We start from the raw sequence: 24,649 nt of genomic DNA, 5'->3' as shown, positions 1-24,649 counted from the left end.
ACAACAGACCAAACTACACACATTTGACTTACATGCAAAGAGTCTAGCCATGCAGGCTCCCTAGATGTTGGTCCAGGGTCCACCAGCTCCCATTAGCTTGAATCGGCTGTTTCTGTAGGTTCCCATGTCATGATCTTGACCCCCTGGCTCATAAAACCCCTCCACCCTCTATTCAACAGGACTCCCTGAGCTCAGTCAAGTGCTTGGCTATGGATCTCTGCATCTGCTTCCATCACTTACTATATGAAGATGTCTTGATGACAGTTAGGACAGTCACCAAGGTGATTACAGAAAAAGGACAGTTCAGGAAACCTCTACACTGTTGCTAGGAGTCTTAACTTGGGGCTTCCCCGTGGATTCCTGGGAGTTTCCCTGACTGGAGTTTTCTTCCTAACTCTCATATGACTCTCCCTATCAAGACACCTCTTTTATTACTCTGCCCCTCTGTTCCATCCCGAATCTGCCCAACCTAATCCCTCATGTTCTTATCCTTCTGCCCCTGGTTTACTTAAGAGATCTGTCAAAAGAGCATTGCTCAATTCATTTTATGAAACCAGTTATCCCAATACCTAAACCACATAAAGACTCAACATAAAAAGAGAATTGACCTAATGAACATAGCTGCAAAAATACTGGATAGAATGCTTGGGAACTGAATCCAAGATCACAATGAAAAGACCACCCCGCATCATCAGTTAGGCTGCAACCCAGAGATACAGGAATGATTCAATAAATAAAAATTGTTAATGAAATCCAGCATATAAACAAACTGAAAGGGGGTAAAAAGTCATCTTTTGAGATTCAGAAAAGATATTTGGCAAAATCCAAAACCCTTCCATGGGGGATCTTCAAAGTTTGCCCTATAATTTGGTGCAGGGCCTAGACCTTCCCCCATGTATCTAGGCTGAGAGAATATCATTCTATGTGGAATGGGCTCCTAAAGTTCATTCTTATACTAGGGATGAATACTGATCCTCTACCAGAGGTCCAATAGACTGCCCAGTCCTCCTAACTAGCACACACATTTAGGGGTTCTGGGTCGGTCCTATGCTGGTTTCCCAGCTATCATACTGGGGTCCATGAGCTCCCCCTTGCTCAGGCCACCTGATTCTGTGGGTTTCTCCAGCCTGGTCTTGACCCCTTTGCACATCACTCCTCCCTCTCTGCAACTGGATTCCATGAGTTCAGCTCAGTGTTTAGCTGTGGGCGTCTGCTTCTGCTTCCTTCAGCTACTGGATGAAGGCTCTAGGATGGCATAGAAGGTAATCATCAATCTCTTTATTAGGAAGGTCATTTAAGATAGGTTCTCCAGTATTGGTTAGATTGTTAGTTGGGGTCATCCTTGTAGCTCTCTGGACATTTCCCTGGTGCCGGATTTCTCTTTAAACCTATAGTGGCTCCCTCTATTATTGCATATCTTTTCTTGTTCTCTTCTTTCCCTGGCTCCTTCATGTCCTCCTCTCCCCTCATCCTCTCCCCTTCTCTTTCTTCTAACTCCCTCTCCCCTCCCCCATGCTCCCAATTTGCTCGGGAGATCGTGTCCCTTTCCCTTTCTGTGAAGGACCATGCAGGTCACTTTTAGCATCCTGCTTGCTTCCTAGCTTTTCTGGTGGTGTGGATTGTAGGCTGGTAATCTTTTGCTCTATGTCTAAAATCCATATATGAGTGAGTACATATCATGTTTGCTTTTTTGTGACTGGGTTACCTCACTAAAGTTAGTTTCTTCTAATTCCATCCATTTGCCCGGGAATTTCAAGATTCCATTTTTTTTCCCTCTAAGTAGTACCCCATTGTGTAAATATACCACATCTTCTCCATCCATTCTTTAGTTGAGGGGCATCTAGGTTGCTTTCAGGTTCTGGTTATTACAAATAATGTTGCTATAAAATAGTTGAACAGATGAAAAGAATCTATTTTCCTTTAAATAGTTTTCTGGAAACTAAAATGTACTAATTAACCAAATATACTGTCCTAATTATGTAATAACAAACACAAACTCCTCTCTGTGTTTTGCTAATGCTAGGAATGATATATCTGTAATTGTGTCTGTGCACATGCATACATCACTCTATATGCACAAATATATCAGAATGACGATTTCACCTCATGTTTGTACCTCGAGCTGTACCAGTGTGATTTGGATATGGGTTTCATGTGTCTCTGGATTCATATGCTGGATGCTTATTCCTCACTATGGTGCTGTTCATAGGAGGCCTGCAACTTTTAAGAGGAATGACAAAGAATGAAGTATTTAGGTCATTGCTAGAACCCATTCCAGATGCCAGGAAGTTCACATATCAGCTCACATGACAATGAAGAAAGTTCTCTGTCATTGATAGTAAAGGGGTCATCCTTGTTGTCACAGACCTTGATCACCGCATGCTCACTTCAAAACGGGAGGAAACGGATAGACAGACGGGAGAGGCTGGGCCTCATAATACTCTGTGCATTTATACGTTGAATGAACTCCTTCCTGCAATGAGGCCTGAGCCCTGGGGGTTGCATCATCTCTTACTGATTACCAAGCTTTCAGGCAAGATACTCCAGGGAACATGTCAGATCTCAGCTACAAGGGGGTGAAACAGTAACCTTGACCCACTTCATGCCCTGGCTCCCTCTCTTTCCATGTGGCTTCCGCATTCACTCTCCTGCTGCTGATGTACCTTGCAAATTCCACCATATCAAAAAGACTCCACAGACCTGAGTGGAGCTGGTCTACACCTGTACACCTTCTGAGCTGTGATCTATGTCATTTAAATGGCACAACCCCCTCCCCGAATATCAGTGTATTCCACTTTGTGTCAGCCTTTCATGGGCCGTTTTCTCAGAGAAGCCTGTGTACTGCTCTCTCATCCTGCATCTGCTTTTCATTCATTCATTCGTGTATTTTATGGTTTCCGCTTTCTAAGAAAACCGGCTTTCCACAAGGAAACACTTCAATCTATCTTTTGCTCTTATGGATCCAGGACCCAGGTTCATCTCTCAGATAGATAAAATAATCAGTGAACATTTGTTATTGGAGAATATTGTGTGCAGCTCGGGTGTTGTCATTTTGATTGCTGTAAATTGAGTCTTGTGGGGACTTGACATTCCTTTCAAAAAAGCTTAGCCAAAATTACCTTTTTTCTAAAAAAAAAAGTCCACGCAGGGGAAAAGCAAGCTGCCCTTGCAAGCATGGGGAAGAAAACCAAAGAATCTGGAGCAGAAGAAACGGAAGGAGATTTCAAGCCAGATCTAGATGGCCAGGTTACATGAATGAGACACGAGACATTATCCAGGTGTTGTAAACACAAGAGAGAAGACAGGCGCACCCTGCATGTAGTGAAGAACAGATTTTAACCCTGGGTTTTGCTGTGGAGCTCACAGATATATACGTTTTAAAGAATATGTGAGCAAATGTTCTTTGCCTGGCTCTGACAATGTTAAGTTGTATGTCTTGCTCAGGAAACTCTGGGGTGTGTTTGAGTGTGTACTTGTGGCATGAGAAGCAAGCAGGCTATGAAGTGAGGACAGAGCATGGTATCTGAACCAGGGTAAAGGCGATCATTGACAGAATTACAAATAACTTTGTCGGGAACAGAAACTGATGCCAGGAAACTCACTGCACCAGGCAGTATTAGGCGAGGGATGAGCTTCTATATAGTTAGTTGTAAAGTGAATTCATACTTGATTGGCTTGAGGCACCCAGAAGTGATGGAAAGTAATACGAGTGGGCTCGTTACCTCTGCCTCTGTGCCTCTCAGGTGCAATGCTGTTTTAAACTTGTGAGCTATTTTCATTCACAGAAACAGGGATTTATGTTGTGAATTAGGTCAAATAATCCACCACAAACTGATATTTTCAGACATAATGTCAACTACCTGAAGAAAGCATCCAGTAGTTTTCTGGAATATGAGCTACAGCGGAAATCTGAAGGAAATATCCTTGATTCATTTACTTTATTTAAAAAAAAAAATTACTGACTTGGGATTATACTAAAGCATGAACTCCTAAACTTCATTCTGTGTCTCTGTTTAGCACCTGGAATGGTAGGCTTCCAAATAGTCGTAGTTTGTGGTTTGGTTGCACAGCACCTGCCATCATCGGATCCATTTGATTACATTTTAATTAATTTACCCTTAATAGACATAAGTAAAAACAGACATCGTTCCTTACTTCCTATTACCTCCTTCTGCCTCTCCAAGTTCATCAGTGATCTTTTTCTCCTTTCCTACTGTAGATCCTCAGTGGGAGTATTCAGATGCGAGTGTATGAGCTCTGGTACTTCTGCCCTCACGGATTTGCAAAGAACTGACATAGAGGATACACATAAAGTCCTCATGTCACCTTTTATAGTCATGGGGCATTAAATGGCTCTGTTTACCTTCGATTCACTAAAACGTTTTAAAATATATGGAATATGTCCTGGATTAATTTAATTCTTGACACTGTCATGTTTTATAGAAATTTAACTATAGCAGCTGATTCAGAATTTCTTAATTGACATTAAAAGCAGTACTAATGGATAACAAAGAGGCTTTGATACTAATGGATACAGAGCCTGTGTAGATAAAGACCTCCCCACAGTAAAAGAGGATAGCTCAAATTATATATGGTGTCCCATCAGGATAAAAAGGTACTATGAAAGACTCTTAAATTAGTAATTGCTAGATACAAGTCTGATTCACTATGTTGTGATAAACAATAACAGTTGTTTGCTGTTGACACTCATATTTTATGGACTACCTTTGGTCTAGCTCACAAGCTTGAAATGAAAAAGACAGTGTTCAAAAAAACATCAAATGCATGGAAGCCATTAAAACTAGAGTAAAGACTAAAATTGGAGGGAAAAAAGCACTGTAGATTTCAATATTAGAAACATCTTTTAGTCTACTCTTTTGAAGGAAAGAACCTTGATACTAATTAAATGAAGTAAAAATAATTTGTCAAAGTGTTGGGTAAAAGACCAGCCAAAGAAAGTCACGCTAACCCTGAAATCAGAGCCAGTGAAGGAAACAAAGCCTGACCCTGAAGCCAGAGAAAGTGAAGTAAGCCAACAAAGGCCCTAAATGGCTCTAGAACTAGAGATAGTGAAAGAAACACACTTCAGCCCTGAAACCAGAGCCAAATCTGCCTCTGACCAACTGAGCATTAAACAAACCAATCCTTGAGCAGGAAACCTAAGCAATCCCTGAGCAGTAAACCAAAGAAACCTTGAGCATACAATCTAGCCAAACTGAGCTTGTCCAAGCTCAAGGGTATTGAAATCCAATGAATTCTCTCCCTGAAAAATCTTGCTGAAAAACAAAAAATCTCTTCCTCTAAGAAGCCCTGTATAAGCCCCGTGTGTATTCAGTCGGTAGCTGTCCTTCTCCACCATAGCAGAAACAGCTACTCTCCTGGATTCATCATTCCCAAATCAATCTCTTGCAAGAATTTTGGAGGAAGACCTTCCTTCACTGGAGCAAAGCATAATCTCTGCTGGAAAACTCCCTAGTGTAGCGGAGTACACCTCTTCTGGGAAGCATTTTTAGGGGAATGGAGCAGAAGCAACAACTATTTTGCCCAAGCCCGAGCAGATTGTTACCCTTCCGCATGGGTTTCCCCTCAATTTAGCAGAGTGAGGCAGACGTAACAAGATGGGTTGGGGCTGAGAAGAAACGGAACTCTCTGCTGGGAAGTTCCCTTAGGGGAGTGAGGCAGGGTTCAGCTATAATGGCTCTCTCTTAGAGAGGATCAGGATTGGCACATCCCGTGAGGAGACCGTGGGAACCTATCTCCAGCCATAGCCTAACTTCTCCCAAAGTCGTGATACTCTCTTCTCACAGCTGTGTGTATGCAGAACACTATCTCTCCATAACTATAGGTAATGCCTGACTTCCTGACAATAAGGATACCTTTCTCCTCACAGCTGTAGGTAACAAGGATCCACCCCATTCACAGATGTAGGTATAGTCCGACTTTCCAAAACAATTTCCCTCTAGAGCTGTAGGCATCCAGGAGACCTCTCTTCACAGCTGCAGGTATAACCCGACTTCTGACAGTCAGGTTATCTTTCTCTCTGGAGCTGTAGAATTTGCAGACAAGCTCCAAGGAGCTAAGTGACAAAGAGTAATGGGCGCTTCGGTGCTGACCAAAGGATCTGAGAAATGTGACCATCATTTAACAGAGTGACAAGAAACTTTCTGAGCCAAACTGATGGCCTGGAAATCGTGATACAAACAAATATGGGGAGGGGAGAATTAGGAGATGTATTTCACTTCATTTACCCAGTCTCACCCTCCAGGATGGTTTTTTCTACTACTTAGTGATGTAACTCTGCAGAGACCCAACATTTCTCCATTTTATTGACGTTGTTCCTGTAGAAAGAATTTATCTTACTTAGTGTCTTATCCAGTACATATATGAACTAAGATATAAATGGTGATAAAACCTGATTCAGCAGAGACTGAATGAGGTGAGGCACTTGTAAAGGACTCAAGTGTAACCACTGAGATACTCCAGAAGGTATCCCTGGACAGGGCACACAATATGGAGACACAGAGTAATGACGGAATTTACCATGCTGAGATTCAGAAGTGTACCTTTACTCTCATTTTGAGTTAAGTGTACATGATGCCAGACTTTATAAAAGCAACTGAAACCACACCTGACCTTGAATAATTATATATATGTATATAGTTACATATACATGTATAATTATATGAATGGAATTGAGACAGGTGCAAATGCAATTGCAAGCACTTTGCTAAGAATTTGTGATTAGGGCCCAAATGCAGTCTGTTCCCAGGCTGGAGAAATAAAGTCTAATGAGCATGGGTTTTTTGTTTTTGAATTCCAGATCCCAGATGATCCTCAGCTGTGGCTATTGTTCTAACTTTATTGCACAAATATTTGAGATGAGAAATCTATGTACATAAGTTTCTGAGAGTTATTGGAAGGGCATAATTTGAAAATGGCATGCATTTTTAGAAAGAAATGTTGAGGAGATAGAAACTTTTTTTCCAAACAGGTAAAAGAATTGCCACAAAAAACAAAACTTGAATGGTGATTTGTATAATGAAGAGGAATATTTATAGTAATAACTATGGCGGGTCTATACAGCTCATTTTATCTTTTCTTAATAAATACAGATTACACAATGCTTTGATTAAAAATTTGGGAAGTATGCTTAATAAACTCCTCATGAATTCAGAAGCTCTGAATGCTAATTGTCAGAAAATCATTGGTAAGGGCCTTCAACTATTACTCAGGTGTCCATGCATGGCAGGAAGTGAGTTGATGGTAGAGGCCTTACTTATATTTAGAATAAGGAAGACAGGTGGCTGGGGTGGGATGGAATAATAGCTAACTGAGAACATAAATTGCTTATGTGGAAGTCACTGATGCTTTCTCCAATTTTTAAATTATGCACTATTTTTTCACGTGCCTTCCTTTCCATATCTTGGACAGATAAAAGGCAGACACTCAGAGATACATGAAAATTTTCACTTCTATATAAATTTCAGAGTCCATGTAACTTATGGGAGGGTACACAAGATTCTAACCAAAGTGAGAATTTATGTCAGAGTATTTTTACATTTTATACTTTGACTTCGTATTAAATTGTTTATGTATTGGTCACCTACAAGACTAAGAGTCATATTTCCATATATGTTGAAGTCACTGATTAAATATTTGTTAAATATATGATATTTAGACACTTTTATTTATTTATTTTATATACCCAAGTCCATTTAACTGAAAACAAACATTTATAGACAATATTTGGGAATTTGGGCATTGTTCTTTCCAAACTACTTCCTGCTGGTAAGGGGCACTGTCATGGGGGATTCTAAGAAGATTCAGATATCCTGGCTGTAGTCTGCAAGGCTGTTTTGTCCAGCTGTTTTGAATGTAGGATCACCTGGTACTCTGTTTCAGGCGGCCTGGCTTGATCAAACCACATTAATCTGGAAGGAATCCACAGCTTTTCATTTTCTGTGGAAACAAAAATAGAAATCTTTTCCCCAGTAATTTGTCCTTGAACTTAAATTTTGGAGTCAAAGCATTTTTTTAAATTTATTATTTTACATGTCGATCCCAGTTCCCTCTCCCTCCCTCCTTCCCTCCTTCCCTCCTTCCCTTCCTCCCTCCCTCCCTCCCTCCCTTTTACCCTCTCTGCCCTCTCACATGCACTCTAACCACCCTCCCCTCGCATCCCCCTACCCCAATTCCATATGTAGGGGAATGCTATCCAGTTGGGGTCATGTAGATCTGAGAGGTCATGTGAAGTAGGGACTAGGGCTTCTCTCCTGTCTCTATATTAAGGCAGTTATCCCTCCATGGGGGATGTGTTCACAAAGTCCTTTTGTGCACCAGGGATATATCCTGGCTCCACTGTCTGAGGTCTCTTAGACTGCTCAGTCCTTCTGGCTAAGACCCATATTCAGTGGGGCCTGAGTCAGTCCCATGCTGGCTTCCCAGCTATCAGTCTGGTGGCCCCTTAGCTCCTCCTTGTTCAGGTCAGCTGTCTCTATGTGTTTCTGCAGCCTGGTCTTGTCCTCTCCATCTGCATCTGGGTTCTACTTTGACTTGGTGTTTATGTATGGGTGTTTGCTCCTGTTTCCAACAGGCATTAGTTGAGGGCTCCATGGAGAAGTTAGTTGTTGATCTCACTCTCTGGAAAGGGCATTGATGGTAGCCTTTCCACAGAAGCTCAAATTGTTAGTTAGCAGCAGTCTTGTAGTTCTCTAGACCTTTTTTTGTGTTCAATTTTATCTTCTAACCAATATTGGCTCCCTCTTTTATGTTCTCTCTCTCTCTCTCTCTCTCTCTCTCTCTCTCTCTCTCTCTCTCTCCTGTCTTCTATTCCTAACCATGCTCAATCTTCCTGGTCACACATGTTTTCCTTTCCTCCCCCTCGTTTTTTCCTACTTCTCTCTCCATTCGCTGCCCCCCCCACTTCACCTGAGCTCTGGGGGACTTGTCCCATCCCAGTTCTGTGAGGGACTTTATATGAATCTCTTAGAACACACCTTGTATCCTAGTTCCTCTGGTGGTGTGAATTATATGCTGGTGATCCTTGGATCTAGGTCTAAAATCCATATATGAGTGAGTACATACTATGTTCCTCTTTTTGTGACTGGGTTACCTCATTCAGGATGGTTTCTTCAAGTGCCATCCACTTGCCTGCGAATTTCAAGATACCATTATTTTTTTCTGCAGAGTAGTATTCCATTGTGTAGATGTGCCACATTTAGACACTTTTGATAGCATGAAGATGATTACCAAACTATCATTTAAAAAATGAATTAACCAACTCCAGTGGTTGGAAAGGAAATGGCCCCAAAACGCGAGTGGCACTATTAGGAAGTGTAAGCTTCTTAGAGTAGGTGTGGTCTTCTTAGAGGAAGTGTGGTACTGTGAAGGTGGACTTTGAGGTCTCATATATAGTCAAGATTCTGCACAGTGCCTCAGACCACGTCCTGTTGCCCAGAAGGTGTAGAATGCAGCTGCTTTCCCAGCATCATGTCTTCCTACACACCACCTTGCTTCCCACCATGATGGGACTAAATCCCTGAATTGTAAGCAAGTCACCTCAATTAAATGTTTTCCTTTATAAGAGTTGCCGTGGTCATGGTGTCTCTTCTCTTCAATAAAATCCCTATGAAAGACACCAACCAATAGTTTTTCAGTAAGATATTTGCTTGGTTAATTCCTCTACATATTTAATGTGGATCTGGAATCAAACTCTTCATTCCTACAAAATATTCATCCCCTAACATGTCACCCTTCTTTATGTCCTGGGCTTTATGTAAGTACTTTTGATGAAAAAAAATATTTTTAGATCTGTATTATGTGATTATGTGGGATTCCTATCACAACATTTGTGAGAGCCAAAATAGTTGTTCTATTCACTCTCTGAGACACAGTAACTACTGGGACTATCACTGGACACAGCAAACACTCAGTATTTGTGGAATTAGTGGATCAGCTGGGTGTTGTTTACTTATTTAATTGCTTGTCTCATTCATTAAAGCTGCTGGTCTGCACAGCTCAGCTGGATGCCACTCCATTGCTATCCAGGCAAAGGCTGAGCAAACTCCTGGGTGCTCAGTAGCTTCTCTAGCCAGCTGATAAATCCAGACTAGAAATGTGTGCCTTTGTTGACATCTCTAACATTGTGACATCTTAGGACAATTTGTAAAGTAGCAAGTGCTTGTCAAGTCAATGAATAAAAGAATGATTTAATAAAAACTCTTAAGAAAGTATAAATTTACACCTGCTTGAAGCTTCAGTGCTTAAACCTGGGACAAATGCCATCAGTAGAGAAAGACACGTAAGGAAAAATTCTGGTCAGAGTTTCAGTCAAATAAAAGTTGAACAGTGTGAAGTGCAATTTATGATTCTGATGACAAAGAAAAACATGGTACTTTAGCCACCTGGTTTGTTCATGACTACTCTTGAGAAGATGACACACACAGAGAGCTTGATTCAGTAGAGCAGATATCACCATCCCACATTTCTGACTTTGCGATTAATGAGATGCCAGACAAGAAACACTCATATGCTGTCCTTGTGAGAGCCAGAGCCAAGTTCCCTCCTCTGGCGATTTAAGGGAGCATGACTGAGATGGGCTCATAAGCTTTAATACTTGGTCCTTGGTTGGTGGAGCTGTTTGTGAAGCGTCAGGAGGTATGGCCTTATTGCAAGAGCTGTTTCCCTGGAGAATGGCTTTGGGGATTCTAGAGACTCCGGCTACTCTGTTTCCTCTCTATATCTGCCTTCTGCTTGAGGGCCAAGATCCGAGCTCTCACCTGGTCCTGTTGCCAGGATTTTGCAGTGCCATCTATTAAATGTTTCGGTTTAAGTTTCATGAATTTGCCTCGGTAATGGTGCTTTCCATAGCAATTGAAAAGAAACTAAGATACCCTCTAAGAGCCTTATGATGTCTGATTTCAAAAAACTTTTATGAAGTCAGTATTTGTTGATTTGAGCTTTCAGGAGAGCAGTGATTTGTTACAGGTGCGTTTAATCCATAAAAACCCTACGGCAATGAGAAGGAACCTCGGACAGTGACCACTGCCAAGAAAAACTTTACATTTCTAGATAAGAGCAAAACACATATTTTTTTGTGTGTTAATATGATAAAGTACCACAGACTGGACTGTGTAATGAACACAAACATTTATCACACAAAATCCTTGAGGTTGAAGAGGCTCATCAGACCAAAGCATCAACAGATTTTATTTCTGGTAAAAGGTCAGTTTCTCCTTCTGAAGTATATTCTAGAACACTTTCTTTCATCCTTGGAGGAGAGTAAAAAAAGACACAAAATCCATTCCCACAACCTTACCTTAATTGGGACCATGCTTTGAAGATCCCCAATTATTAGCAATATTCTTGCATTGGTGATTAAGTTTTATTTGTGAATTTAGGGGACATACATTTAAACTATAGCAAGGAAAGAAGAAATTTGTGAGAAATATGGTATATAAGTAAATTATTTACATGAAGAAAATCAACAAATAAGGAACTTCATTAAGCAGGACAGGAATGACTTGGTAAAAATGACTAGTTTCTCTCCCCGATAAAAGAGAAACTAAAATATTAATGGAGAACATAACAAACCAAACAGAAATATTGAAAAATGACAAAAGCAGGCAAACTTTGATGAAGTTCTCCACTCTCTTCAGTGAATCATGCCAGTCGACTTAAGAGAGACAGGTTACCTGGTCATCACCCAAGCTATTGCAGTGCACTGTGGGAAAGCTGTGGAAATTGTGTAGATTCAGGCCTTTCGCATTTGTCTGTGTAAGTGAAGATGGCTTCCAGCCCATCTACAGGGGCCAACAAGGATGGCCTGAGCCTCACTGATCCTGGTTGGGGTCCATGCTCCTGTTTCCGTCCTGAAGAACACAAGAATACAGTAGTTCTGCCACACCTGAGCTGTCATTCTTCCTCCACCCAGCCATGGTATTAAGGGAAACCAGATTCCTATTGTTGCTCCACAGCAGCAAGCAATGACTCAGATGCCAACCTTGGGAAAGAGGGAGCCAGTGATTTGCACTGCCTGCAGAAACAGGACGATTCCTTCCTCAGCTCTGTCACAGATGCTTAGTTTTAATAGAGATCTGTTATTGGACATTGTGATCATGCAATTCCCTGCTCACATTTGCTGGGCACTGAGGTAAATTCTGGAAGATAGACATGAATAAGTAATAACACTATTTATAATAACAGATTGTGTCAATCCTTAAAGAGCACTAGATTTTATAGGGCGACAGACTTATACTAAAAGGTATTTATAAAGCACACAAACATTTTCCAAAGGTCCCAGAGTGATGTAGAACAGGTCTGTAAATAATGGAAGCAAGAGGCAGAGGCGCCTGAGACAAAGTAAGAAGTACAATGTAGACGACTCCAGATATCCGGAGACAGTTTAAGGGTCGGTGGTGGAAGTTTGGTTCACACCCCTAAGGCCCTCCCACTGGAATCCTCTGTGTTTTAGTATTTACTTCGCAGGTTGATGGTTTTGCAAGCCAATCAGAGTGTATTCATTTTTGCTGTCATTGGTTGTATAGTTTCTTTATTTAAAAGAAATTACTAAAGTCAACAAGAAAGAATTTTAAGGAGTAGACTAACATGAGTAGATTGTTTTTCAAAATAACACGGCGAACAAACAGAAACTGACAGACATAGGAAGGCAGAGAACACAGAGAAGGCATTCTGTAGAAGTGAGGAAACTCATGCAGCAGTCCTGCTGGATAAAACCCTGGATGCTCTGCTAGACTCTATAGTAGAGCAGGGACTGCAGCAGAAGGTATTACACGCTCACTTACATTATTGAAGAAGGGCAGAAAAGGAGAGAGAACTATAAAGTTCCAGCAGATTTGCATATACTCACAACTGAGAAAACATGCCTAACGTTTAGAGCTGTCTGCTTCCAGTACTTATTCCTATGCATAAGCTTCTTTTATCAAATTCAGTTCACAATGAATATATTTATCCATTAAAATTCAAACTATTTAATCAGAATGTGTCTTTGAAATATCTCTGAACTCCTCACTTGCATCCCCATCTGTGTCTTGAGTCAGGCTTTTTCTACATAGCACTGGCTATCCCGGGACTCACTGTATAGAACTGCTTCGCTTTGAACTTAATGTATTTATCCCTCTACTCACCATAGAAGTAAATATTTAAACACATTATCAATATTTATTTGTCATTCCTTAATAAAAATCTTATTTGATATAAGCAGTCTTAGAAAGTTTATAGTATTTTTCAAGTGTTTATAGTTACATCTCTGATATGACAATTTAAATATGGCACTATGCTTGCTTTAACTATGCTTGTTGTCTATAAAAGTTCTTGTAAATTAACATGTGAGTGCATTCACTTTAATATCTGCATTAATAATAATGGTTGAATTTATAAAGAAATATATAGAAATGTATCCCAGTATTGGTGGGATTAATTAAATGTTACTGGTTTTTATTATGTCTGTCTGTGTGTGTGTGTGTGTGTGTGTGTGTGTATGTGTGAGTGTGTTTGTGTGTGTGTGTGTATGTGTGTGCATACTCACAAAAGGCAAGGTTTCCTCAAATGCCTGAAGACAGTGTTGGATGCCTTGGAGCTTGAGTTACAGGTGGTTGATAGCTGAAAACAAGTCTCTACCCTCTGCAAGGGAAGCAACAGCTCCTAAGCACTGAGCTATTTCTTCAGCTGAAGACATCAAGGTTTTACTTAAATGATATTTTTATCATAATGAAATGATACTGGCAAACATGAGTTTCAAAACAAGTAGTGTTTGGGGAAGCATATTTTGGGAGATTAAAATAAACATTGAGGTCATGGTATTATTTCCCTTTCTGTCATTGCTGGGGGATATGAGCCTCTTCCTTTGGGTTTCCATGGGTTTATCATGTAAGCTCTGTCATCTGAAAAATCCTTAAATATTCTACTTTCAAAACACTTAACTATTTAACAAGTGTTTTATCCTATCCTGCACATTTTCCTCCTCTTCCTTCTTGTGTATCAATGTATTATGCAAATATTACAAAATTGAATTCTGAAACTAGCCTTTTTTATTTTCTTGATGAATTCTTTGATGAAAAAAATCTTTTAAATTGGATTAAAAACAATGCTGTAGTGTTTTCTATTAGCCAATAACTGAACACTAGTTTGAGTAAGTTATAGAGAATACAGATTAATTATTGCTTACAGTTGTCGAACACTCTTGCGGAGATCACATTGAATGTGACAGATAACAAAATAGTCAGAGTATGTGAGCATGTGTCCTCTGATAATCTTGCATCTTACAATGCTACCTATATCCTATTATTGGTTATGAATGTCTCAGACATCATCAAAACTCATTAACTTCCCAAAGCTTCATCTCTGAGTTACTTAGCACAAACAAGAAACACCTGGAATTAAGTATTAACAAGGAAATAATCAGACCCTGTTGGATTGTACCCATGTCTCTGGAGATGGTGTTGACTGTTCATTGACAACTCTGCAGGAAATTAGAGGCCACATCTCATAGTCTGGGCCCTGAACTGCATAGGAGGAAAGAAAGCTGACTAAGTAGAGGCAGAGAGCATGCACTCAACGAGCATCTGCTTGTTCTCTCTACTCTTGACTGTGCCTGGGATGTGACTAGCCACATGAATTCCTGCCTTTGTGTCCCCCAGATGCTGATCTGAAGCCTATAACTGTAAGACAAATAAACCCATACCTCCCTCAGTTGCTTCTTGTCAGAGTATTTCTTCACAGCCACAGAACTAAAACGAAGAAAATCTCCAAACGTCATGGACTGTGTAATGCCCACCAGTGGCTGTCTTAGTATGTGTTTCCATCCCAAGAGTAGAAGAGGACCGGTGCCCACATCCTTATCAGCACTTGTTATCATTGGTTTTCATTATAGTAGTTCTTCCTGGAAGAAGGTACTCATTCTCATTGTTTTATATTTGATGTTTGAGAATATTAATAATGTTTTATTTTTCACGTGTCTCTTGCCTATATCGATTCTTTTCTCCCCATTTATTAGTATGCGTTAATGATCAAAACAGAGAGTGTATTTATTAAATTTCACACATGTGCTTACAGATATTGGCCACATTCACCCCGTCACTCTTTCTTATCTTCCATGTCTTTACAAAAATGCAGATTAAGATCAGTTGCCAAAGCAGATTACTTACGTTTCTACTGTGTGCCCATTGAAATTATTTATATCATATGGATAATAGCTCCATGTAATATGCATACTTGGAAAATGTTTTCTCCCATTCTGTAGGTTGTCTTGTCACTCTGATGAACCTTTCAATAATTCCAGCAGTCAACTTTTGCTGCCCGTGCTATGTAGAATGGGCTTATCTAAAAATGTCCTGGGCTTGGCTGGAATGTCCTTCAGAATTTCCTACAAGTATTTTTTCATGTGTTTTCTATTTCATGTATTAGGTTTAAGTATTTCGAAAGTGTTTTCATAGGCTTTTTTAACAAGTGGTGAGAGATAGGACTCTAGGCTTATAACCTTGTATGTAGATATATAATTTCCAGCGCCATTCTGAAAGCTGGCCATTCTCCAGTGTATGTTCCTCCTTCCTTTGTCAGAAACAAGATGGAAATAGTTGCTTAAATTTGCTTCAAAACTCTCTATTTTGTTTCACTGGTCTGTGTTCATTTGTGTCTGTTTTTCCTTTTTAATGGTAAAACTATGTTATTTGATTGATTTTTGGTAACAGTAGAAAAAGTTATAGTATAATATTTTTCTCTGAGCACTGGCCTATGCATCAAGGTGTAATGGATAATCTTTTAGGAAATGGAAAATATAAAACAAGTTACAGAAAGTAGGGATTTAAAATGCCTTCCACATTAAACACAGTGTATTGCCATTGGTTATTTTCATGTGGTTAACAAAATAGATGAGGAAAACTGTTCTGTAAAACATCCTAAAGTAGGTTCCTAGACAAAAGTAAAGAATCGTTGAGTTGCAGAATAGTTTCTACTACAGCGTAGAGAAATAATTGTCAGCGAGTAGCATAACCAAAAGCTCATTCCATTTTCATATTTGTAGTTGAGGCTGTATAGAGCTATCACAGTGTGAGTAGTGTAGAGTATTGTCTAAGGAAAGGCAGGGGGAGGTACTGCATATTTTCACAGGAGGTCCCCTCTGTGCCTATTGACACTACGTGGCTTCCCTCTTTTCATTGTCTCTGGTGCCCAACAGATAGGGAATCGGTACATATTTCTCTAGCTGTTGTGAACATCGATTGAGATAACTGATGGATGCAATTCAAGAATGTCAGAACACATAATGTTCTCAGCAGCAGTGACAGAGTGATGGCTGGCTTTCTTCCATCCTGCCTCATCTCTTACCACAGCACAGACCTCATATTTCATATCGCCTTGTCTGAAGACCACTACTTTATAATAATCAACACTGATTCAGGAAGTAGAGGCTGTAGGGAGCAGATTCTCTATTCTCAAGTTGCAGCACTGGGACAGTTTGTCCACAAAATCATACGGATTAGATCAGGTAGTAATTTGAACACAATTAGAACACAATACAAACATTTGCTATCCTTCTGTAATTCTGGACAAGCTCCAAAATATTGATAAGCTAATAGAACAAATTTATTTTTTATTCATACAAAAATCCAACTTTAGCCTCTGAGGCAAAAGAACTCTCCATAAGGACCTTCTCCATAGGTGTAATTATTTTTCCATTTTCCACAATTTTCATTCTCACCCAGAACAAGGATCAGGGAAGAGCCTGGGAGTCCAAGTTCAAGAGAAAAACAGATCGGATCTCAGCACTATCTCTGCTATTTAGAACCTGCATGAATTTGCTCTTACAAAGTTAGTTTTTCAAATCAGTTTTGTCTGTAAAATTTGTACAATTGATCCCCTACTCTCTAAGTTTAATGCAATAGGTGAGCATAAACAATATGACTTAAGATAAAGATAAACAGCAAGCATTCTATTGACATTAGTGTCTCCCCTTTTAATTTTGTAGATATATTGTAAAGACTATATATATATATGTGTGTGTGTGTGTGTGTGTGTGTGTGTGTGTGTATGTATACATATACATACACACACATCTATCTATCATCTATATCGTGTGTGTGTGTGTGTGTGTGTGTGTGTATTTACAAATGTCTATAAGCATACGTGTAGGATTACAACTTTTCTTATTTATTATAAACTAGAACTTCATGGCAGTTATTTAACAGCTTTCCAAACAGTCAGAGAATTGGAACTGAAAGTATATAAAGAAGATAAAGATGAATAAATTAAGCATGTGATTAAAATGCAAATTTACTCCTTGGCATCAAAATAACCATGCACATTTTCATACACTGACCAACATAACATGTCTGCACTAGGGAAGGTTGTGAGGTGAGGAAAAAAAACTTCCTTAACTTCTGAGGGACCAAGGAGACCTACAGACGTTGGAGAAGGTGTATTTCCAGAAGCCAAAAGGCTATACTGCTCAAAGCACTATTTGTGATGAGATGATTGCGGCTTCCCCCTGGTGTCTAAATCAGAGATGGGAAATACACCTTCATTATGTGTCTAATATATTCATGTTTCATAAAAGAAAATGACTTAAGACTCTCCTGTTTTAATTATTTTTACTCATCCTGGGTCACTTGTGAGCCTTGTTTTGAGTGTGTCCTTGGAAGGGCAGAACAAAGTCAGTGAGTTCTTGCTCTTCATGAATAATCTCTTTATTCCCTGGTCAGTCTTTAATAAAAGCAGATTCTTAACTGCTCCAAAATTGATTGCAGTCCAGTTTCTTTTTCTCTCTTCATGGTGGAAGCTATGCATGGACAGATCTGTGGACTATTCACACAACCTCTTACGTCTTCAAGAAAAACATGCATAGGAAACCACTTAAGATATCATATCGATTCTATGATACAAGTGATATGAAGACTCAGATCTGAAGGTGAAATTGCAGTCAGTGACAAAATATACTGTTCTGGGAGAATTTCAGACCAATAATGTCCCAGGACAAAGTATTATATGGTGATTAATAAGAAAATGAATAGAACCAAACCAGATTTCTCTCCTTCTAAACTAGAGACTTGACATAATCCTTCTATAGCTTAATGCATCAATCTATAAAATACAGTTGCATAGATACAAACTGATGGCTTCTCAGTGAGAGTTAACAGTGATGGCATTCATAAATGCTATTGAATTGTGACCCAAGATGATGTATTAATTATATTGCATATGGTATACCATGGATGAGGAAGTATGTATAGAGATGAAGATAAACAGAATAATTAATTGTGATTGTTAAACTCATAATTCTTATAGTAAATACAGAATTCTTGTAAAAGATTATTTCAAATTGGTATGGTAAATTTAATTGTGATAACACTATTGTGTTATACACAAGTAGGACATGATGGTTGGGAAATAACTCCTAACTCATTCCAATGCAAGAGCTTTATTGGGCCAAAACAAATAATAACTAACTAGACAAATTGTCTTTGGTTGAATAATTGAATATAACTCAGTTTTAAATGATATATTTGGATACAGGAAATACTTAAACATTATACTATGCACGGTGACAAGGCCTCTGTTAAAATGGCATGCTCTTTAACATTCTGAGGCTTTATTTTATTTAGTAAGAAGCTATGAAAAAAACAAACAAAAACCTATAAAGACTGGGTGTTTGTGGTCCACGCCTTTAATCCCAGCATTTGGGAGGCAGAGGCAGGTGGATCTCTGAGTTCGAGGCCAGCCTGGTCTACTGAGCTAGTTTCAGGACATGTTCAAAAAACAATACAGAGAAACCTTGTCTCAAAAAAACAAACAAACAAAATAAAACAAAAACAAAAAAAAACAACTAAAGAAGCTATAAAATATTAATTAGAAAGTATTATACAATAATTAACTTAGAAATAAAAAAATTAAAACCCAGGTAAACTCATTTGTGGTGGTTCCTGGAATTAACACATCTGGGACAATAATTGTAACTGTAATATGCTATATTATAGCAGGAAAATTGTGTAATGTCTCAAGGGTATTAAATTACAAGCAATATGTAAACAAATTAAACAGTCTGCTTAAGACCCTTTAGTATGTGTTTCTGTGAAGCCTTAGGTACCAAACCATTTGTCTGAAATATATCCCTGAGTTTTTCTTTTTCTAATTAGAATCAACAAGTTGATCCAGTCTGGGTGGATGAGATATGGCTCAAATCCCTAAAAATAAGTCATCAAGAAGCTTACAGTTTCTTCACTTTTGCAGGTCGATTGGCCGACAACTCTCTCAATTCCCCTGAAAGTAACACTGTAATGCATTACACTGTCCCTCTAATGATACTGCTTTGTGCAGAACAAATCCTGCTTGTTTGCTTTCTTCATTAAAATATTAAAATGAGCTCAGCTGTGGCAGGCATTAACGAAGAATCGGAGATGCAAACTGGCCACACCCGTTTGCATTGAGAAGTAAAGAGATTCCGTTCCACATACGATTAGTTAAATACTCAATTAGCCCATATCAAAAATGTTTGAAGGATCACAGGGAAGAATTGTAGCATGATACTGAAGAAATGTGCCTTAAATGTGTTCCCAGTAAACTGTTACAAAAGGAAATTGTATCTTTAGCCTTCTAATGGTGTCAGGACTGTAATACAGGAATGTGAAAACAGCAAGGCTGAATGGCAAACATCCCATCTTATGAGATTAGAAATGAAGCCATACCCATAGGATGTGGCCACCACTGCAAGTTCACAGGCAAGCAAGATGCTGCTATATTTCCTCTTTTTTATCTAAAGAAGAGGGGTCTTAGCCTGATATAAAAACTGTTAACAATGATAACAAAGCATAGTCCAGGAGAAACAAAGGTAAAAGCATACAGAAATTTAGACCTACAACCAGCAAGAGCAACATTAAGGAAGAAACACACATTGGATGTCCAGTACCAGGGTAATGGCGTATGATAGAGATTACTCTGATTGCTTCCCTATTCTGGAAAGTGTAAGTCTTGTACCTAAAATGCTCTAGCTGAAATAAGAGAGGGTATTAGCTGTGATTATCTGGTCTTGAAACTCATCAAAGACCTGAAAAGAAAAATAACATTACTAGGGTAAACAAGAAGGGCAAGTGGGCAATTTCCTAAAGGTTCAAGAAATGACAGAAACAGAAGATGACCTGGATAGTCACCCAAGGTCTCACAGTACGCTAGAGCAACAAACCTTGACAAAGGCCTAGAGTAACTGACAGACAATCTCAGAATGACAGACCAGTCTCAGAAGGAAGACTGTCCTACCCTGACTTGGCAAGTTTCAGCAGACTCTTTATGTTTATCTCTTGCTAGCCCAGTTAGAACAGCTTGCCCAATGTCAGCAGTTGAGGAAGGGGCAGATCTTTGCCCACAAGGCCAGTATTTCCAAGAAGAAAATGAAGTCCAAATGAAGTGTCATCAGTATCTATTGTACTCTCAAAAATATCTAGGTGCTGTCCAGTGCAATTGTGTTTCATGTCAACAGAGTTTTAAATGATTAAAACATTTAAATGCCATATTCTTATATGTCTTTCAAGTGTTTGAAAATCAAATATCTATGTTGTGTATATCTCTGAGCACATAGAGAAGCTGTGTGACATCATTGGGAATAAGAGGCATGGGTAAATATAATCTGTAATACTGAGAAATATATATTTCTTACTGACTGAAGCTTCAAATATTTTTCTCAATACACCTGTATTTTAGAACACCAGGAAATGAGTTTACATTGGGAATAGTCGGTCTGGCATCTGCTTTGTGGCTCCCAGATTATTATGACACAATTTAAATGTAGGTTATGAGTGAAAAAATGGAGGACTTAAAAATATATTTATACTTTCTGTCTGATAAGCAACTTTAACAATTGCTTTTATAAAATATTTGACAGAAGAGAAATTAGAAGCTTCAAAATTAGTGCATGGCAGCAGGTCAACTGGACAAATTTGAAGGATATTTACTTTTTCAATGAACCATGGAGAATTAATTTCATGAGTGAATCTATGAAAAAAAAACAAGTGGCTTGGTTAAAATAAGGAAGGATTTTTATAAAATGAATTAATCGAGCAGTTAATTTGTTTGCTGAGGGATTCTTTTGAGTACCAAAATATTAGCATTGTAATGAAATTTCTGTTTTGAAGTTCTAATATTTCTTAGAAATGGAAATAAATGGGATATCATTATGCAAAATATGTTTAATTATGTATTAAATCAAGAAAAATTAATATTCCTTTTAACAAATAGTCTCCTGATAATGTGAATAAATGATACATCATTTTAAAAAGAAATTAAAAGTTAATGATTTGTCTGCTATTTACTTGCTTGGCTGGGTTTTACTTGAAAGAGCTAATTTTAATTTTTTTTTTTGGAGTTTTCATTAGCTTTAAGTCCTGTTTATCTCAACACAATTCTTCTATCTCAATTAGAGTCTCTTCTGCCTTTTTAGAGACTTAAGGAAACAACTTAAGTTGTCTTACCTTTTTTCCAGGCCATAAGATTTCTTTATACTGTTTTTTCATTCTGCTCTCATTAAGCTTGGACATAACTATATTTGATATCAGCATGCTCATCTCTGGGTGGATAGACTGTGTCCCAGGAAATTTCTCATGATACATTCAGAAAAAAGTCAGTTACAATTCAGTGATTTCATGTGGTTGAATTCACAAGGACATGTGAAGAGTCAGGTTTGTCTGTATCTCAAAAACTATCAACTGCTCAGTTCCTCATCTTCCTTCAAGTAAGCATTCAAAATGCAGATAGACACTTTCAACTACCATATTAAATATTTTTATATTTTACAATTATGATTACATTATTCCTGCGTTCCCCCTTCTTCATGCAAACCTTGTTCAGAACAAGGTCATGGAAGGTGTTAGTGTCAGTCTTTTTGTGTTCTTTTTGCTATATATGCCTAAATACATAAACATAACATCTGCAGTACATATAATGTCATCTGCATATATATGAGCTCTGGGATGAACTAATTTGGGGTCTCTACCCTAGGAATGACAATTTATCCAGCTTCCTGCTTTCCCAAGATGCCTGTAATTCTTTGTCTAAAGTTGAGTTACAGTGAGCTTAGTGTTTCTACAGAATAGCAGTCATCTGCTATGCCTTGGTTAGATTACTCCATATTGATGAGGGATGTCCATCTGTATATATGTTTCTCTTACTGGTTGAGGAATAAAACACTGTTCGGTGAATAGAGGCAGGAAGATAAGTGGTTCAAGGAATTCTTGGAAAAGTAGGCAGAAGTAGTCTTTTAGAACCAAAGGAGAAATAGATCCGGGCATTCTCCAGTAAGCCAAGATCATGTAGAGATCCACAGATTAGTAGTTATGGGTTAAGCAGTAGTGCAGAGGCTATGTTAAATGTCCTTCCTCTATAATGAGATTGATGACTACCTTATATGCCATCCTAGAGCCTTCATCTAGTAGCTGGTGGAAGCAGAAGCAGACACCCACAGCTAAACACTGAGCTGAACTCCTGGAATGTAATTGCAGACAGGGAGGAGTGATGAGCAAAGGGGTTAAGACCAGGCTGGAAAGAACCCCATAGAAACTCCTGACCTAAACAAGGGGCCCCAGTCTGATAGCTGGGAAACCAGCATAAGCCAGACGAAGATTCTCTGAATGTGGTGTTAGTTGGGAGGACTGGGCAGTAGTCTATGGGGCCCCTGGTAATGAATTAGCATTAATCCCTACTATGTGAATGGATTTTGGGAGCCCATTTCACATAGAGGGATAGTCCCTCAGTGTACACAAAGGGGGGAGGGTCTGGGTCCCACTCCAAATGATATGACAGACTTTGAAGACTCCCCATGGAAGGCCTCACCTTCCCTGGGGAACAGAAATGGAATGGGATGGGGGTTAGGGGGGAACAGGGGAGTGCGGCGGGGGGGGGGCAAGAACTGGATTTGGCATGTAAAACAATCTTGTTTCAAATTTAAATGAAAAATATTATATAAAAAGAGAGAGGGAGCTAGCCAATAAAAAGCCCAAGCCATTGGCCAACAGTTATAATATAAATATAGTGTCTTTCTGGTTATTTGGGGCTGAGAAGGGTGGCAGGACAAGAGAACCACCAGCAATACCATGTATTTTCTTACTTAATTCTTTCTTTGCCCATTTACTCAGGTAATCACTGCAGTTGCACCTATTTTATTCACGAATGAAGGAAAAGTTCAGAAAGGACCATTGACTATGAATATTTCAGGGGCTAGTAGTCGTGTGATCAGCACAGATCTTGGTAACAGTGGTTCTCTTCTTATAAAGGAAATGATGTACTGAAGGAAGCAGGGATTATATTTCTCCCACAGAATGCAGGACAAGGTTATATGGCTTAAATTATGCACTTGTGGGTTCATGGAGCCTCTTACATTTACCAGTTGCTTGTGGGAAGACAGTCTAGATCCATCATCTAGCTATCCCAGCAGCTAAAGAAATAGAGTTACAAGTGTGGAAATTCCCAGCTAAGCGGATCATCTTCGTCTTAAGAAGTATCTCTCTAAAGCAAGGCTAACATTCCATTGACCAAAGAGTTCTAAGCTCATTCCTATAACAGTTACTTAGCTAACTCTCAGCTTTTACATTCATGAGAATCAGCCCAGTCTCTGGGAATGGTGCAGTTTAAGGCCACATTGCTTCTGATATCTAAGTCAGTCAATCCACAGTAGAATCCATTGCCTGTGAGACTAACTTTTCTTTGTTGACTCTTCCATCACATGAAGAGCCTAAAGATTAGTATACAATAGTACTTTCAATTTATGCCTTTCAAGTGCTGTACTATGAGCACAGTGACAGCCAAGGTATGTTATACTAATTTAGGTCCACTTTAATATACTTGCAACTAAATAGCTTGATAATCATATTAAGATATATAATTATGATGCAAAATTAAAACAAAGCCAGCACAATGACAATAGAATTAAGGAAGTGATAAACTGACAGTGAGTTATCCAGTGTTTAGATCATGAAACAATAATTATCTCTCTTTACTTGATTTCATGCCACGTGCGATTAGTACTGTGTTTTTTTGACTGAGTAGTAGCAGAAGGATGAGCTGTAAGGAATGCTAATACTACTCTCAAATAGATTGCAAAAGGTTCTCATATTCTCCTAATGTCAAAAGAAGAGGTTCTCCTAAGCTGTAATGAAACTATGCAGAGTTTTCTGTGTTCCAAGGGAGTAGAAAAGGGATGCTAGGATAGAGATGTATATTGCCGCGGTGTTCCATGCAGCATGGGAATGAAAACCCCCATGCCGCGTGAATCTGTGACAACCAAGTCCAAGTAGACATCCTTCAGTGTGAGGCAGTGGGAAGAGAAAGGCAACGGCATAAAGAAGATGACCTACTCCGCTCTCGTGGAATCTTCTCATCCTCTATCTTCATTATTCTTTTGTGTATGACTCAAGCTTTGAGACCATCTAATTCTGGTAAGCTAGGATGATTAGTGGAAAAGCAGCATGGGTTTGTGACTCCCACATTTAAAAGTTAAACAAAAAAGAAAACTGACTTCTTAATAGATTTCCAGGGATACCATATCCATCCATGTGTCTTCAGTCTCTCACAATTTGTATTTGTACTTCCAGAAAATGTTGTTATCGAGAGAAGCCAGACAATGGAATAATTTATCCAAAGTCTTCATTGTGGAACC

Source organism: Phodopus roborovskii, unplaced genomic scaffold (assembly GCF_943737965.1).
Source record: "Phodopus roborovskii unplaced genomic scaffold, PHOROB, whole genome shotgun sequence".
NCBI lineage: Eukaryota > Metazoa > Chordata > Mammalia > Rodentia > Cricetidae > Phodopus > Phodopus roborovskii.
This window is presented reverse-complemented; position numbering follows the sequence as displayed.